Source organism: Vidua chalybeata, chromosome 18, assembly GCF_026979565.1.
Source record: "Vidua chalybeata isolate OUT-0048 chromosome 18, bVidCha1 merged haplotype, whole genome shotgun sequence".
In the NCBI taxonomy this organism is placed as follows: Eukaryota; Metazoa; Chordata; class Aves; order Passeriformes; family Viduidae; genus Vidua; species Vidua chalybeata.
The window spans coordinates 1501766-1521053 of record NC_071547.1 but is presented as its reverse complement, the minus strand read 5'-3'; the positions used below and the strand labels follow the sequence as shown (position 1 = coordinate 1521053).

Sequence of the window (19288 nt, the reverse complement as noted above, 5' to 3'; positions counted from 1 at the left end):
TATTTTTCCACAAGGACACGTTTATGAGTGACCAACTTTTGCCATGGAAGGGGCTGGGAAAGGGAGCCAAATAAAAAGATCTGTGGTGCATAAGGTCTTACTTTCCACCAGGCTGGAAGTCTCGTGTTCTTTTTGGTTTTGCAGTGCATGAGGAAGTTTTGGACTCTAAGGGAAGGTAAAGGTCTTCAGCTCTCCCTTAGCAAAAGTGGGAACCTTTGGGGGTGTTTGTTTTTGTTTTTGTTTTTGTTTTTGTTTTGTTTTGTTGTTTCTTTTTTTTGTTTTGTTTTGTTTGTTTTGTTTTTTTGGTTTTGGTTTTTTTGGTGGTGGTGGTGGGTGGTTTTTTTTTTGTTTGGTTTTTTTTTGTTTGTTTGTTTGTTTGTTGTTTCTTTTGAAAATGCAAACACCTCTGAATAACAGGGAAATCAGTTTCTGCCTGTTCCTATCAGAACCCCACCAAAGGACTCCAAATTTCTCCCATCAGAGGGCTGTGGGATGCACACCACACCTCCCAGCTCACTGCAATGATCTCAAAACCAGCTGGGACTTTCACCCCAGGGACAGACCTGCTGCACCATGAAATGGAAGATATGTTTAGCCAGGAATTCTCACTGTACATAAGGGTTCACTGGCCATTTTATTTCTCTGGCTGTAGTGCTTTCCTTTCAGAAGTGTGCACTGTGCAGGCTGGGCTTAAAGCAATTTGGTTTCACACGGGCAGTCTTTGTTCTCAGCTTTGTTCCAAGTCTAAAAGCGAGTTCTGGGTTGGTGAAATATATCCACTGTATCAAAAGATGGCAATTATTTAAAAGCAGCAGTTGCCAAATAACATTTGTACAGCACAGAATGAAGTCCTTGGCTGTTCTGACATCAGATCATGTTTTGGAGGCTTCAGGGATGGTTTTTTGAAGCAAGGGTGATCCTGCCTCACTCAGTCACGAGCCTAGAGCAGGACAGGCTGTGCTGGGGCAGGGGGCAGGAGTTACAAGCTGCTTTCCTGTGGTTCCCATTCCACTTCCAGCGTGATGGTGCTGACATCTGCAGTGTGCCAGAGCACACCATGTCATCCAGGGCATCCTAAAGGTGCTCTGCTGCCTGTCTCCTCTCCAAAACACATCTAAATTACATCAAAAGCCAGGGAACAAGCACAATGAGACAGCAAAACCTCCTGTAAGAGCACTGAAATATGTGTCAGAGAAGAAAATAGAGATTAGCTTCAAGTTTTGGAGAAGTTAGCAAGTAACAGTGAAAAATGGGGTCACAAATAAAGTCCAACTGAAAATCCTCATTCCATTAAACTCTTTGGTTGGTGGAGTGTCCTCCTAATCCTTCTGTCCTGGGGTGCCTTCAGTATCATCCCCTCAGCTCCAGGGGAGCCAGGCCCCTGGCACAGCCCAAACACAGAAATTGGAGCTTTTCTCCTCTGGGCTTTAGCTGAAGCCCCTGTGAAATGTTTACAATAGTGCCTGACCTCTGGAAGGTCAAAGATGGTGAAATCTGTGTCACAGGCTTCCCTCAACACCTTCAGCTATGTGGGAAATATTTCTTAGGATAATTAATTAACCAGCATCAGCAATTCATTCCAATCATCATCTCTCCAGGATGGAGGCCCTCCACAGATTTTCTAGGAAACAAAAAAGCAGATTTTTTTTGCCTTTGTGTGAATGCACCACATCAGGTTCTGCACAAGTCTGCTTGAGCAGACTGATATTATTGCAGCAATTTTTTAGGTTTTGCACTTCAGATTCTACCCTTTTTTGCTTAAAAAAAAAAATAGCAGCAAGTATCTTCTGTCATTAATTTTCTCACATTTTTTCAGAAATGTGATGGCTCTTCAGCACTCCTCCTTTGTTGCCATATCTCAAGTGTAATTATGTCTCTGCCAGGCCTGGGGGGCATGGACGTGACTGTTCTCAGGCTCAGCACTCACCCACCCACGGTGTCAGCTCACACACAGCGAAGACATGATCACAAAAATTGAATTTAACAGAACAAAACCACTCAAAACTTGCTTCATCATCCTCTGAGATCAATGAGCATCTTTAGATTGGGTTCAGCAGGTTTCATGCCCACAGAGCCTCCTGGATGGATGCCCAGTGTCTCCAGCCCTGAACCAGAACTTCAGGATGTGACAGAAAATCCCACTGGTTCTTTGGTGCGGGTCAGTCAGCTGCTGCTGCATCTTTTTACTTTTCCACCTCTCATGTCCTTTGGTGCCCGGAGGCTGCCCCTGCCCTGAGAACTGGTTCAGTGGGGGAATCAAAGCAGTTTGATTATATTATTATATCCCAGAGTCTGTCTCAGCTCCCTCCCCTTCCCCCACGCTCAGCTGTACTCAATCCCTGCATTACCAGAAGTGCTATCACTCATCTCTCCCACTAATGCAGCAAATGAAGAGTGCAGCTCAGAGGAAACAAACACCTCCAGCAGTCTAAAGTGCCACTCGTATTTATGCTGCAAGACCAGATGAACTACACTCGTCTGAGATGAGCGAGGTCAAATACCTGGGGCTCAGAGCGCTGCAAATGCACGAAATATGAATGTGTTTGTTACAGAGGATATTCAAACAGCTAAATTAGGGTTCACTTCACCTCCAGCACCTTCATGGGTTTGGTGGAATTCCCCTGACACGCATCCCGATGTGCTGAGGTAAATACATCCATAAACACAGGATTGTTTGTAGAATAAAGGGCAGCTCCTGTGACAGTCACATTCTCTGGACACAGAGACACCATCCTGTCTCTCAGGAATTCTTGGAGAAGCACAGAGAGAAGAGGAGAAAACAATCTTTATCCCTGCCCCTTTGTTTTGCCCATGTGGAATGTGGTGTGGAGATTGTTCACCTGCAGGGATTGCTGGGCTGGATTCTGGTGAAGGTTGTTTGGGCTCAGTGCCCAGTGGGATCCAGCTGTGCTGGGCTCTCAGCAGAGTCACAGTTTGAGTTAGATGGGTGAGTAAGCAGTGAGTGTGTAGAATAGCACAGTATCTCTTTAAATAGTATATTAATGTAATATAGTGCAGTTTTAATAAAGCTGTCCTTCAGCCTTCTGGTCTGGAACAGACATCAGCATTTCTGCCCTGAGCCAGGGTTCTCTGCATTTTTACTACACAGCTCCTTTGCTGACGGATGTTTTTCCACACAGGGACCAGCCTCTGTTTGCTGTTTGTACACCTTTTACTTCAGCTGGAACAGGAGTTGACCACAGCCACGGGTGTTGCACCAAGAAGCCAAATGATCCTGGTGATAAGCTCGACACAGACAAAGCTCCAGCTGTTTTTTGGGGTTTTACTCTCAGACTGACTCAGTGGGAAAAGCTGACTTCAGTGGGCTTCTGTGTCAGAGACCATTCTCTGCAAGAAAACCCAGCAGGTTTAACACAAACAGCTCTCTCTAGAATTGAACTTAATTATTGCTTTGACAAGCCTCCACTTCTTCCATTTCATCACAGACTTAGTGAGAAATTCTGCGATGTTTCCTTTCTCCTGCAAATATTTAACACGTGCACTATTTCACTATTACTTTCCTCTATCCTTCTATTTTTATTTTTTTTTTTTACATTTCCCTGCACCAGATATATGCCCCAAAGGGATCAAAGCAGAACAAGGGTAAATGATAGCTTATTAAAAGAGGAATGGGAAATATTCCTCTGATTACTTCTTTGCTTCTCTGTCCACAGTCATACCCTGCTTTCATGGCTCTTAATGACCAATTTTACCATGAACTGCAGGGCACTTGTATGACATTGTTGACCTGATTTTGATCAGTGCTGTGCTGCAGAGGCTCCCAGCCTTACAAGAGAAAAAAGCCTTTTCCAGTTGATATGGGCTGGGTGTAATGGGTTGAACGTGGGCCAGCCTAAATGGGAATTCTGTCAGCAGACAAAGCACTGCACTGGAGACTGAGTGGACTGGAAGGAACAGAGGGAAGTGAAGCATAATTAAATATGCAGGAGCTATTTTTAAACCTATTGAAATGAAGACAATTGAATGGAAAAGAGCCAGGACAGATTAAATATTGTTAGAGATGGACAAGAGGAGCTGGGCATGGAGGGGATGGGCCCAGCCACGCGTTGGGATTTTGGGAAATGTCAGGAGCTTGCAGCACCACAGAGTGGTGTAGTCCAAGGAGAGATGGGGTTAGCAAAGCTGGTGGCAGCTGCAAATGGACCACCCAGCCATGAGAGCTTCAGAAAGAAGAGTGAGTTAAGGAATAAACCCGAGATCCTGGGTGGGGGGAAAAAAAACAACCAAAAAATCACAACACGGAGAGATCGCTGTCCAGACCTGCATCCCGCAGATCTTTGGGTAACTCTGGGGATGTGCTGGGTCTTTAGTGCCCGAGTGCTGGGGACTGCTGGGGAGTGCTGGGGAGTGCTGCCCTGGGTCTGTGCTCCTGTGCACAGCAGGCCAGGCCCGGGGGCACTGCAGACCTGCACGATGAATGCTGGGCTGAGCAAGGGCACAGATTTTCGCCACGAAACCAAAGCCAGTGTGCAGTGTCCAAATGAACCCTTACAAATTGTTCCCTATGACTCAGACTTCTTGTACTGTTGGAATTACTTTTTATTTTCTGCTTTTCCATCCATAATCTGATTATTGCTGGTTAACTCAGTGAGTACAACGGGAAAAAGCAAAGAATTACAGGCCACATTTTCTGGAGCTTTCAGTTTGGGATAGTCATGGAACTAAACACAGAAAATTAGGAACTGCTATTTAGGTATTTTTTATTCAAAGGGGATCTTCATCAATTAAACCTCTTATAGATATTTGGATGAACGATGAAGTTTGTAGAGTTTATTCCAGATCATAAAAATAGATAAAGCAAGAAAACCAATAAAATCAACTATCCTAGGGAGGATAAGTAAAAATGGCAAGCACTTAATTTTTCTTTTAATAAACTATTTAGCAATATTTATTTAATGATTGCCCAATTCAGCTGCTGTAACACTCTTTAATAACTCATAAAGCATATTTTACAGCAGCCATGAGATTTAATGTCATCACAGTGGAAGGAAAATCTATCTTGACATGAAGCTTCTGAAAGCAATGGGGAAAAATGAAGCTGAGGTTTCTGGATGGGAAAAATACCTTTTTTTTTATTGAGGCAAATGCTTTCTATCACCTTCTTTTTCTGTGTACTGTAGCCAGGCAGCTATTATATGCAATTTGAGTCTGTCACTTGAAGGGTGTGATGCATATTAGAGTGGGTAAAAGTAGTTGTGAGCAAGTTAAATTTAGCCCTTATTACCTGCATTATGTTAATGCCTCTGGGTGCTAACAGATTGAAAGCCGTGGTGATAGACACTGTACAAGCACAGAGCAAGACAGGAGTCACTCAGGGCATGGGCTGAATCAAAACAGACAAGACAGAAAAAGGGTAGGAGGCTTGGAGATGAAAGCAGAGGAAAATAAAGAGCAGCAGAGCCAAGGGAAAAAAAATGGCTTAGGATTTTTTTTTTTTTTTTTTTTTTTGGCAAAAATATATTTCATCTATAAGTGAACATTTGTCAAAGCCATAAAATGTTTTCAGGAGCGATAGTCTATTCTTCCCTGGGCGTGTGAAAGAGAGAGCAGCAGAGGTTCAAATCTCTGCTTCAAGGATTAAAAGATTTGGATCTTTGGTCTCCTAAAGAGTGACCTAATGACCAGGCTGCTGTGGCATGCTGTCATGAAGACCAAACAGGGAGGCTTTTCCAAATGTCACAGGGTTTCACGGCGTGGGAAAAGGGTTTCCAAGGCAGCCCTCACCAGGAACATCAACATGGGGCTCCCCGTCCCCAGGAGCCCCGTGCTGTCCCCAGTCTCTGCAGGCTGGCACTCTTGGCCTTCTTTTCTTGCTGTTCTGATCTTCCCCAAGCAGCAGAACAGCTGCTCCCTTTGCAGCTTTCTATTCTTGAGCAAATAGCTGCAAACTGGTGACCTTTTCTAAGCACATGCACAGGGAGTCTGTTTTTGTGGGGAGTGGGAACCACGGGTGAAACAGCTCAGTGACAGCTCTGGCCTGAGTTAACCCAACGTGCCAGGTATAACTTGTACGAGGGTTTTACACACCTGAAACCAAAGCAAAATTACCTGGTAGGTTACCCAGATCTATTAACAACCACCACTGAGCTGTGCAGGGCTCCAGTGATAACTTGGAGCTGTGATAAGGGAGGGAAGAGAAAACTGCTACTGGTCTATTGATTATGGTCACACACTGTTTTATTTATCAGCTAAATTCTTGCACAGAATGACTTAACACAAGCAGACACACAACATGTATGTGTGTGGATATCAGATTAGTAGCTGACAAACTCTATCATTGTGGCTATATTTCTTTGGCTGTCCCCAAATCTCCATTTTAATGTCCTTTCAGGTGACTGCTGCGTGGTGACAGGCAACAAGAGCGTTCCCATGTTTGAGAAGCTGGAATGGCTGTCATCACACAGTGGTTTGAGGCTTTTCTCCAGCCCTGCATTGCGAGGATGTTAAATCCTGAGGATGTTAAATCCTGAGGAACAGCCTCATTCCTCAGTGCAGCAGCAAACAAAGCGCTGTCATTTTGGTGAGTTTTGTTTTGAAGCTTCTACAGGAGCTGATGGCATGCCTGAAGGAAGGCAAATATCTCTGAACTGTCTGTGTTTCCCCAGAACTCCTACATTTCAGCGGAAGAAAAATTGAAACTTCTTTCCCTGTCCCCTTTCCAATTGTGTTTGTCTCCCTGGCTGCCTGCGAGGCTGTCTGATGTCACCACAGGGTAAGTGATAAAAATGGATGCATCACAAACATTTTCCTCTGGCAACTTAATTTTAATGGTGTTTGCAACTTTCCTGAGCTTACAGTGGCAAGGGAAAGCCTGATGGGTACAACGCTGGGATCTGTGCCTTGGATCCATCAACAGGAATGTGCTTTCTGGAGTACAAGGATGGATTGAAAAGTGATGTTACTGAAGTACTAACGCTTTAGCTTTGATATTTTGTCACTTTTCTCCACCTTCTCCAGTGTTGTTGAAAGCCATCCATAGAAAATCAGCTTGACTGGACTTACAGCACCCAGCTCTGTCCCTCCCTGTGACAAAGCTGCCCCTTGCTTGTCACAGCCCGTGCTGCCATCCTGCCACTGCAGGAAAGGGGGCAGCAAGGAAAGCTAACTGCAGCCTGCTCCCAAGAGCACAGTGGGCTATCAAACTGGGTGTGCTTTTTTAATTAGCTCCTTTTCTCCCTCGCTGCCAGGCAGGTGGAGGTTTCTGATGGGTGGAGTTTCCATCTGAAGGTGGAGCTGCCCTCGCTGAGGCTGAGGCTGTCCCCAGCCCTACAGAACCCCCACTGTCCTCACCACCAAACCACCCAGCTCGCCCTGCTCCCAGCCTGCATGCCTGGGCACAGCACAGGTGTCGATGTCTCGGGGTTCAGGAGGTCGAGGTGACCCCGAGATTGTAAAAAGTCTTTGCTTCCCTAGCCCGCCGCAGCCAGAGGAGGAGTCAGGAATGCTTCGGATCGAGTTCTCAAGGTTGTTTACTTTCCCTGATCTATAACATTCTTTCTCTGACCTGCCGAGCTCTGTCCAGCAGCTCGGCCATGGCATTCTGTGTGCCCTCTCGGGTGGCGTTTACATTTTATACCAAAAGTTACGTACAGACTGTTTGCAATAACGTGCCAATGTCTGTCATTGATGTTGGACAGTGTGTCTCTACCTGAAACCAACAGAAAAGTGTCACCAGCACAGCGAGACATGGAGGGCAAGGAGAAGGAGAAGAAGGTCAGGACACACCCAAATCCCTCCATCTTGTACCCCTGAACTACATTCTAAAAATCCCAAAATTCTACTTTTTCACCCTGTGTTAACTCAACTACCACACTACTCAAACCCTTGTGGCTGTAATTCCTCACACAGAGTTGGCAGCTTTTCCCACGGGCTAAAATGGAAGCCACAGGTGTTTTTGACTTTGTGCCAAGGTCTCTGAGCCCCCTACCAGGGTCTGGAGACAGCCAGGGCAGCCAGAGGGATGTGCTGGACTCCGACACGCAGGGACTGTGAGGGCAAGACACAATTCCAGTGCCCTGCCCGTTCTGTGCAGGAAATAATCTCTGGAATTAATTATCAATAACAAAGAAAGAAGCCTTAGTACCAAGGTCAGTACCTTGCCTTCATTGTCAATTCCCCTTCCTAAGTAGTCCCTTAATTTTCCTAGATTTTAAAGAACTGAATTAACAAAGGTAAAGGTCTAATGAAGTGGTCAGATGAATCCCATTACACTGTAATGAAAACAATCCTGAAAAGCAAAGAAAGAAATTCTGAAACTGTCTCAATTTGGAGCTGAATTTGTGCCAGCAACAAAGAAGTTGCACAGCCAAGGTGAGTACCAAGAACATTGCTTGGCAATTTTCTTTAGCAGGTTATATGACCCCTCATACAGAGACTCCAAGGCTTTAATTTATTTGTCCTCACAACATATTGCACTGGGGAGAGTGAAGAAATATTTCCCCATTCATTAGTCAGAGAGGAAGTGAGAGACCAGAGCACCACAGAAAATATGCAGCCACTTACTTCCCATTGAAATGGCATTAAGGGCCAACGAGAACGAGTTACATGCTCACGTAATTTATTTACCTATATTGCTATTACCAATAGGACTCAACAAAAGCACACCAGGCAAACATCATCTGAGCATCTTCTGCAACAGGAGAGCTCAGCAAAAATAAACCAGAGTAGGTACCAAACACCCTCTTTCATTTGGCCTGTCCCTGTTTCTTAGTGACTGATTAATATTTATGCAAACCACCACTTCAATTAGAAACCTAGTGGGATTAATTGGATGGAAAACTACTTGGAAAGCAGCACATAAAGGGAAGAAAAAAAAAAAATCAAAGAGAGCTTTTCTGTCTTTTGTCTACCGCCACCAAAATAACGCAGGGGTTACAGGTTGGCTACAGGGATGTACCCCCCAAAGTGTTTCAAACTAATAACCTTTGGGATGGATTGGCAGCAGGGTACTCCAGGGAATCGGGCTGGATTGAAGCTGAAGCCTGGCCTCACGTGCTCATTCAAGCAGACAGCAAAATGTCACAGGATCACAGGCAGCCCCTGCACTCAGAACAATCTCTGTTCCCATTCCTCTGCCCCTGCTGCGTGAGGCTGCAGGGAGGGAGCGAGGTGCATTGATCCTGGGCTAGCAGATCCTCAGGGGTGGCAGCAGACAGGGGCCTTGGGGCCACTCTGTGGCTGTGGTGCCTTTTGGGGCTACCTGAAAACAGAGGGCAGACAGAATTAAGGGAATAAAAAGCAGCTGTATTTATTGAAGGGCCTTCAGGTACATTTAGGGCAGATGAAGCCCCCAGGGGCTACACCCAAAATGGGCCATGGGTCACAGGTTTTCACACTTTTATAAGTTTGGTCCATTTGCATATTGGGGGTTGATCTTCCAATTACAGCTCCAGGTAATGAAGTCGTTTACCCCAAGTTTGCTCCCCTCAAAATTCCCTTTTGTTTCCATCTCTGGGGGCCGAGGCAGCGAGGTGTCCTTGACTGCCAGGCCTGCAGAGGAATTGCTGTGTCTGCCCAACATGGGGAAGCAGGAGCTGACACTGTGTGTGGAGTTCAGAGTTACACACTAAAGAACTGCAGGGTTACCAATAGATGAAAATATAAAAGCTCAAATCCTAAGGCATGAGCCGTGCCAGGCATTGTGTGCACAGGGCCCTCACATCCCAGCTTTGCTTTCTTGCCACCAGAATTCCAAAGGACATCACACAGAGATTGCAGTTAACGTTTGAAATAGCACAAAGAGGACAAAGAGAGAGCTTCGAGTGACCTCAGGATGGATTGGAGCCCTTGCTGCAGACTGCATGCCATGGAATTCCTGACTACATTGCAGCGGGCTCCTGCAACACATCTGCACATCACAAACCTTCCCAGGAGCAGGAAGCTCAGCATCACAGACAGGAGACTTCACTTTTCCAAAAAACAATTTTTCCAAATTCCCTCTTTCCCAGCTTTGCCTGGTAGTGCTGTTCTCACCCACAAGGCAGGACCCCACTGCAGGCAGACCTAGGGCAGGGTTTTGCCCACACCCACCAAGTGTTGCACAGGAAAAAAAAGGAAGAAATTGTTTGCTGTGGGTTTTAGTTTTAGTCTATATTTAGACGATGGCCTAACAACATCTCAACTGCAAGACATTTGTGAAGAAACTGCTTCCATAACATCCAGACTCACTAGCTGGTCTTACCTAGAAAGAACATTTCTGCCTAGGCTCATACCCATGAAAATAAAGATGCAGTAAGAGATTAGATTTCTGCAATTCAAGATAACATTGTAAACAGACATTCCCATTTTCTTGATGAGTTTTTCATCTCTATCTCCAGCCATGTATCACCTAAGCTAAAAACTGAGCCATGCACTATAATATTTACTACTGAGCCCTGGAACATTTACTGCTGAGCTCTGAGCTGCTCTCGTTTACATCCAGGAGACCTCAGGTCACAGCCAATGCCAAAAGCTGTGGGATGAATATACAGAGTCATCAGTTTAAGGACAAGCAGAGCCAAGAATTAATTCATATTGTTAATCATTATGGCTCATGCTATTGGGGTGGCCAAAGCCAAGCCCCAGCCTGGCTGTAATGTCACACCAAGGTGACAGCCCGCATGCTCTGGTGTGCAGTGCAAGGAAGGATGTTGGAGTGAGTGAAGTGGGATCAAATGTGGAGCAAAACAGGAGCTTTTGTACTGTTTTCCATCCAAACTCCCTTCATACCTTAGTGTAGGACTTGGTCATTTTTCCACAGTACTTCAAATAATTGCCTACACCTCTCAGTTGCTGTCTGGGCACAGGAATTTACCTGCCCAGAGCAGTGTCCTCTGAACTGCTTTGTCTCTCATTGTCTAAATGCAGCCCTCCTCAGACACAAGGAACCTGCATCTTTCATCACTTTTCCTACAAGTTTAATCCTGTTATCTCAGAGAAACTTTCTGACCACCTGCACCTGAGTGAGAAGCAGGCCCTAATCCTCTTCTACATCTGTGAGCTTCCCAGTCAGATTCACAGATGAATATATAAAAACCAGAGATTTCTTGCCAGGAATCAAGTTCCTTTCTTCCCCTGGCTGTTAAAACACTGGGCCAGTTGCTTGAAAAAATAGATATACCTCTCCTCTCTCCTTTTTCTTGCCAATGGATCATGTTTTTCCTCAAATCCTGGCTTCAAACACCACCACAGCAAAACGCTGCAAAAATGTGAATAAATCAGGCCTTCTAACCAAAGGGAAGTATGAAACTGCTAAATGGAAAACTCAGCTTCACTCTGCTATCCTTAAAAACGGTCATTGTGGGTGACAGAAATAACTGTTTGTCAGAGAAAAAAAAAAAAAAAAAAAAAACCAGAAATATGGGGCCTTTTTTATTTCAGCCTAAATTATTCAGCTGATGTTTATTACCTCTGCAAAACAGAATAAGGAGCCGTGGCCCAGCTGAAGCCGTTTTGCCGCTGCACCTCCAGCAGCAGCGGCGTGAAATGTCTCCCTCAAGACAGCTCTCAGAAATTCAGATTCTCAGAGAAAGAACCACTTGCACAGTGGATTTGAAGAGCTTGATTAGACCCTGGCACACGCTGCTTTTTCACTTTTGGCAGGCAGCGAGGAGCTGTCGGCGCCAGCCCCGGGTTTGATTTGCTGCTGCCTTTGAACAGCTCCTCGGCACGCTGCTGCGCCCTCGCTGCCTTTCGGAGGTGTTTTCTGCCTTGATGGACAAGATGTTGGGTATGTGCTTCCTTCTCCCGGCAGAATTCACAGATCCCTCAGCCTCCCTGGCAGCCCAAGCGGGAAGTGGCTCCTCGTGCGCTAATTCTGGCAACCTTCGCGCTCCAGAAGGAACGTGGGATGCCTTTGGCTAAATGCCCTCCCCGAGCCCTAAAAAAAGGCACCTTGTCAGTGGCTGCAGTGCTGCCAGGATGGGAATTTTGCCTTCCACTGGGCTGGCTGCAGATGGAGTGGGCCGAGGCTGGTGTGTGGAGGGGTTTTCTACCTGAATCCCGCTGCGCAGGAGCTGGGGCGGCTCCAACAAGGTCAGGGAAATCCTGTTCCCTGCCCAATCCAGGGTCCCCCCGGGCTGGCTCCCTGCTTTTCTTCTCCTGCACTGCCCTTCCTGCTGCTCCTTTCCCGCTGTGGGACACGGGCTGAGCCTCCCGGGCTGGCACACGGCTCCTCTGGGGACTGGGGACAGCCCTGGGCTGCAGAGCCTCCCTTCCCACCTCCCGCTTGGACAGCAGCTGGAACAGCTCAGAGTGTGCCACAGCCTGAAAGAACCCACAGACAGACAGACAGACAGACCTGAAACAACCACAGACAGACAGACAGACAGAGCCTGAAATCCCCCACAGACAGACAGACAGAGCCTGAAACAACCACAGACAGACAGACAGAGCCTGAAATCGCACATAGAGAGACAGACAGAGCCTGAAATCCCCCACAGACAGACAGACAGCGCCTGAAATCCCACACAGACAGACAGACAGCGCCTGAAATCCCACACAGACAGACAGACAGAGCCTGAAACAACCCACAGACAGACAGACAGAGCCTGAAACAACCACAGACAGACAGACAGAGCCTGAAATCGCACATAGAGAGACAGACAGCGCCTGAAATCCCCCACAGACAGACAGACAGACCTGAAACAACCCACAGACAGACAGACAGAGCCTGAAATCCCACACAGACAGACAGACAGAGCCTGAAACAACCCACAGACAGACAGACAGAGCCTGAAACAACCACAGACAGACAGAGCCTGAAATCGCACATAGAGAGACAGACAGAGCCTGAAATCCCACACAGACAGACAGACAGACCTGAAACAACCCACAGACAGACAGACAGAGCCTGAAATCCCACACAGACAGACAGACAGAGCCTGAAACAACCCACAGACAGACAGACAGAGCCTGAAATCCCACACAGACAGACAGACAGAGCCTGAAATTCCCCACAGACAGACAGACAGACCTGAAACAACCCACAGACAGACAGACAGAGCCTGAAATCCCCCACAGACAGACAGACAGACCCTGAAATCCCCCACAGACAGACAGACAGAGCCTGAAACAACCACAGACAGACAGACAGACAGCCTGAAAACACTCACAGACAGACAGACAGAGCCTGAAATCCCCCACAGACTTTTAAAAGTAACCCCACACGAATGAAGGCGGTTTCCTGCAGACTTTCATTGTTTCCCTTGTGGGTGAGGCAGCTTTGTCCTGCTGTAACCACAAGACCTGCACACATTCTGACAAGGTGCAGGGTCAAAATAAAGATGTTTTCCAACCTGGAGCCGCTAAATGGGAGGTTTGACATCACCAGGATTCACATCACTGTTACTCTACATCCTCACAGGCAAAACAAGTGGTTTTGTCACGTCTAAAATAGGAGCCAAACTTAATATTTGCTGCCTGAAATACTGGATTTTCTACTCCTAATTTCATAAGGAAGACAAGATCAACTCTGCTCTCAAAAGATTTCACTTTTTTTGACATTATAACTGAAGAATTTGAGAGAGAAACAACTACATTTTTAAAGTTTACACATAAAAGAGATGCAAAGCTAATGGTACCTATTTATGATATAATTTTGAAATAAAAAAGTCTCCACTCAAAGCCTGAGAGACACAATAATTTTCTTCACATGTGGTCAAAGGGTCATTGTGGAAATTAATGTGGTAAATTAGGAACTCTGTTCCATTTTTTTTAATTACCACCTATTTAGCTGAAGAGGTAAATAAATGAAGGAAACATAAAAAAGGATGCAGCCCACAAAGAACAAATGCAAATTTCTACACTCAAGCCCAACCGTTTTCTAAAAGTGCAAAATGGAAGACACAAACCGGTCCCTTTTATGCAGGAAGAAAAAAAAAAAAAAATCTGAGATTGGAGAGGTCCAAAATTTGATAAACCACGTGGGAAACACAACCAGTAATTTATCTGCAAGCCACGGGACAGCCAAGTCATTCCCGACTCCCTGAAACTGCACTGAGTTTGGAAACCCCACTTGTGTCACCAGAGGACACAAGGAAAAACGACTCACCACAGCCTTGGTCACGATGAAGAGACTCATTTATTTTTCTGACTCCAATCTTTTATAGTTCTCAAAAGGTGCCAGTGGGTTGGAGGGTGAACGTGCCACCTCTCCAATGACACTGGACAAACTACCTGTACATCAAATTTCTCCACCTCTATGAAAGAATGCAAAACAACAGGTTGTTTACAGAAAGTTGTGTGGGGAAGTTCTCTACAAGAACGTGAACTCAGAAGGCTTTAGAAAACTCCTGATAACCAGGGCGACACACTTGAGGTAAAAAGTTGGCTCATTCTGCAGTGGGAAAGATCAAAAATCAAACTTAGGAGGTGAGGTGAAAGATCTGGGGCAGTGGGCTGTGTGTGCAGGGGGGGGAGAAAGAATCAGCTGAAACACAGGGAACGTTCTGGAAAACCCAGATCAGCTAGAGCTGAGTAGTGGAGCTGGAGTGGAAGGGATTTATTCATGTGGTGCTGCTGGGGAAATGTGAGGAAGCCCAGGAAGGGATTTATTCATGGCAGGGGTGGTGCTGCTGGGGAAATAGGACAGGGAGGGAGCAGCCCCTGTGGGAAAAATGCAGATTAAATGATTGGCTCTTCGCAAATGTTAAATTGAATATTATATGTGTTGTGGAGGGTTATTTTGTAATATTGTGTTAATCCTTTAAAATAGTGTGTTAAATAGAACATAATGTCAAATATAATACAATATATTAATTCTATTAATTATATTATATTATATTATATTATATTATATTATATTATATTATATTATATTAGATGTAAAATATAACATAATGTTAAAATAGAAACCCTGCGATGTAAGATATTTTGTACTAACTCAAGAAAGGGATGAGATAATCAAGGAACTCTTTGCACAGAGATAACAGCGACAGGACACCTAAAGAGTTACAGCCTCCTTATCAGAAAAGACAAACACTCTTCCACCTTCTCTCAATCTTTATGGAACCACCAGGATTAAGGGGAAGAAGTTGACAAAAACCAGAAAAATTCTTAATTTGCAAGGAATTTATGCCCCATGTATGAGATCTATGAATATGCAACAGGCTGTTCCTTTTAAGGGCTGTTCCTTTGTTCACAAGGCGTGTTTTTGGCAGCTCAGTGCCCAAAACCATCTGGATGTCCATAATTCTCGTAGTGTCCTAATCCTCATTGTCCAAATTCTTATTACCCTAATTTTATTACTATTTTTATAACTATTTTATTACCGATAAACTCTTAAAATTAAAAAAAAAAAAACACCAAAACTCAAGTGATTGGCGTTTTTCACGCCGTGTTTAGGGCTGTCCGTGGCTCCAAGTGTCGCAGTGCCAGACACTCCTCTGTCCATTCCTGCGGGAAAACATCCCTAAGGCGGCTGTAAAGAACACAGCTAGACCTGTGCTGTTCGTGTCCCAAACGCCACTTCTGTGCCTCCCTCCCTGCTCCACCGTGCCCTGGCTGGGAATTTGAATAAATTGTGAAATTGAATAAATCACGCTGACCTGGCAAGGGAGCATTAATGGGCCATTTACCACCCGAGCAGTGCATTAACGGGTCATTAATGCCTACCCTGCGGTGTTCTGCTGGTAGGACTCACCAGATATTTCATATTTTTTAAAAGCTTTATTTTTTTTTGGTTTTTTTTTTTTTTTTTTTTTTCAGCAGCCAAGATTTTTTTACTTCCCTCTGAATAAGTCTTGGGGTTGTTGGGGAATACCAAGCCACAAAAAGAGAGTGAAAAGGAATTATTCTGTACCCAGCAGGAGGAATGTGCCAGTCCTGAGACCTCATCCCTTCCCACAGGAATGGGACAGAGTTTCACAGAAGCCTCAGCTGAAATATTAATATCCTTAATGATTTAATTAAGAAGACTGACCCGAAGAAAGGTTAAAATCAGTCAAGGGCTCTCCCAGTTATCACACGGAGAACTGAGGATTCCCAGCACTTCATGCAGGTACTCCTGGACATCCAAAAATTACTCAAGAATTTCTACTGGGATTTGTCTTTGTGTGGAGGAGAAACTGGATGGAAAGTCCTGCCCAGTCCTGCGCTCAGTGACAATGTTGCTTTTCAAACATGAGGCACTGCTGGGGTTTCAGTGCTTAAACCTACAAGAGGAATCAAGAATTGGGAAAAGGTTATTATTGCAATATCAGAGATGACATCATTCTCCTCTCTTGTCTATACAAGTTTGGGAATGAAAAAAAAAAAAAACAAACAACCAGTGGTTTAATACCACGGGAGAATTTGCTGTTCTATCAGAAATGTGTCTTTTGCCAAGTGAATGCAGATGTTCATGCCAGGACAGGAGCACTTTGTAATTGGAAAACAGCTGAAAATAGGAAAAGAAAAAAAAAAAAAAAAAAAAAAAAGGAAGTGCATTCCTGCCATGCCTTAAATTGCCTGTAATTCTTGCAACAAAATCAATTGAACTCAGCTACACTGAAGTTTTTTGCTGGATTACTTCTCAGTCTGCCAACAGTAGCTGGGAATTTCTACAGAGGGAGCAATGCTTTTCTAAAGATAATTAGTCCACTTCGATGTGCACGAGAATTTTTAGGAGAGTACCTGTCTGCTTTTTATGCATTCACTGAGCCTAAGAACAAAGAGCAGTAAAGGACAGCAGAAACTTTCAGAGTGCATTTGACACTGGGATCTGCTCAGCAAGAGAAGCCCACTGGGACTGGGATGTTATCGTCTTTGGAATTCCCTCTTTGCCATCACCTGTGAGCTTTATTTCTCAGAAATAGATGGGAGCGCTGTAAATCACAGGTGAAGTTGGATTTTTGAGCTGCTGAAAACAATGCCAAGGACCCTCCTGGCTGCTGCAAAATGCCCGTGTGTGTGGAAGCGGCTCACTGAAGCATCGGGTCATAAAGAGAACCAAGGACACAAGAGTGATGAAACTTGAATTTCAACAAGTTCCAATTCCATCTGTTGTCCTCAGCAGTGTGAGGCACAGAAAGCAACTCCTCAGTGCCGGTGCTAATGAGCAGAGCACAACGTGGGGGTCAGAGAGCAGCCGAAGCTCTTGTGGCAGTTCACACGCTGCCAGCACTGAGAAACAACCCTGAAAGGGGCAGCTCCTCGCTTTCTAAGAATTTCTGTGCCTCTGTTCAGGTACTTCTGGCAGAAGGAGCCAGGCTCTGATGTAAATTGAAGTAAGGTCTTCCTGAGATCCTGTCTAAATTGAATAACCCCAGTGAAAGCTGTCCCACTCCCTCTGTAAGGCATTATTGCTGAGCTGGGAGTGAAGCACTGTTTCCCTAATTTCCAGCCACAACACACTCTATTCCAGCACAGCAGCCTCCCAACGAGCCTGGCCCGCAGAATATGTGACTGTCTTTAAAAATAAAAAGCTCTGGTAATCCAGGGAGAGGAGCAAGCCACAGGCTGTGCGTTTCCAAGGGGGAATGGTGATTGAACTGACCACGGAACAGCTCTTAGGCTGAGCTGAAGGAAATGGATGTGGCAATAATCCCATGGTACCTATTGAATGGTAATTTCAGAGACATTCTTTGCTGAGCGTTTGAAAGGACAAAATTTGAATTCTAATTTCCAGAGAAGGCAAAGGCATTGATAACAATTGCCTTTGTGCAATTGCTGGAGCCAGGCTCTATGCAGGGGCACAGGACAATGCATCTCGTAAGGAGTCAAAGAAAAATGGAATAATCTGACATCTACAACTCTAATTATGTACATCTCTCTATCCTAAAGGGTTTTATTTGGCTATAGTTGCTTTTAGAGCCATTAACGAAATGTTGCATTATATCTCTGTTAGTGTGGGGGCATGTGCAAAGCTGCACTTATGCCTAAAGCCTATTTTTACATCGAATGAGCCCTAAAATGGAATTCAAATTCAGTTTGTTTCCATTATGGCGCTGTGATCATTGCAAGTTATTATTTTTTAAAAATACCGATAATCACATTTCTGCATTAAAAGGGTGTGTAAGAAAGGAATAGAATCCATATTAAAAATGTGAGTTAGGAAATATTTACAAAGGAGGAAGCAAAACATAAATCTGCTACAAATGCATTATCCCCTTAGCAACACAAATCTCAGCCCAAGCTTTCTCTTCAAGCTCTTGTGGACTACAAACCCAAGATTTCCTGTGCTTGCAGGCTCTGACTTCTCCATCCTGGTGCAAAGGTGTCAGGATTGGCTGGAAGGATGGGAAATGGGAAATGCCAGGTCAGGGAGAGATCCAGAGCATCACTGCAGGAGGAGCCACACCCCACGCACGGCTGCTGGGCTGGCTGGAGTTCAGCACTGACTGGAAAACATCATCACTGCTCTGAAGCTGTGTCAGAGCCCAGCACATCCCTCTGGCTGCCCTGGCTGGCTCCAGACCCTGGCAGGGGGCTTGGAGATCCTGGCATGAAGTAAAAAACACCTCTGGCTTCAATTTTAGCCTGTGGAAAAGGCTGTCAATTTTGTATGAGGAATTACAAGCCACAAGGGTTTGAGCAGTGTGATATTTGAACTAACACAGGGTGGAAAAGTAGAATTTTGGGATTTTTAGGATGGGGTTCAAGGGGGGTACAGGATGGAGGAATTTGGGTGTGTCCTGGCTTTCTTTCCTTTCTTCTTGCCCTCCATGTCTTGGGTGTGGTGGTGACACTTTTCTGTTGGTTTAGGATGGGAACACACTGCCCAACGTAGATGTTAGCTATTGGTGCATTGTTATAAACAGAGTGTGTGTAACTTTGGATAGAAAAGGTAAACACCACCCTGAGGGCAGACAGGATGCTATGGTGGGCAGAGCTCGGCAGGTCAGAGAGGGATTGTTATAGATAAGAAAGGATAAACAACCTTGAAAACTCAACTTTGTGCATTCCAACCCTCTTCTTCGGCTGCCGGGCTGGGGGAACAGGGACTCTCACACTGTTGGGGTCTCACCAGCTGGCCCTGACAAAGCTGCAGTGGCCAGAGGCACCCAGAGAGCTGCCAACCAGCTGTGCAAAGCCTGGTACCAAAGTGGTGTGCTCCTTCTGCAGGCTGAGGTCACAAACACACAGGATCAGCTGGGAATTCAGCCTCTATCCCGTGCTTGCACCACAGTGGAATTCCTGGACAAGGATTCTTTTGAGGACGGGTTTGATTTAGAGCAGCATAGCAGTGTAAGAGAAAGGAGATTTATCTTCTAAAACAGCACTTTGTCTCAAGGTTCCTAAATTTCCCAGGAGAGCAGGGTGCCACTTGCTCAGCCCCACCCTGAGACAAACGTTTTGCTTTGGGAAAAGT

General features: G+C 45.3%; 1 long non-coding RNA gene across 1 annotated transcript; it reads right to left on the bottom strand.

Annotated features, from left to right (window-relative positions):
• Positions 1-15758: 15758 nt before the first annotated feature.
• On the bottom strand, positions 15759-18980 carry LOC128797387 (uncharacterized). Its single transcript, XR_008434111.1, has 3 exons — positions 18857-18980; positions 18144-18206; positions 15759-16151 (listed from the first exon to the last, which is right to left on the bottom strand). It is a non-coding gene; the product is annotated as an uncharacterized LOC128797387 (long non-coding RNA).
• Between the last annotated feature and the right edge of the window lie 308 nt (positions 18981-19288).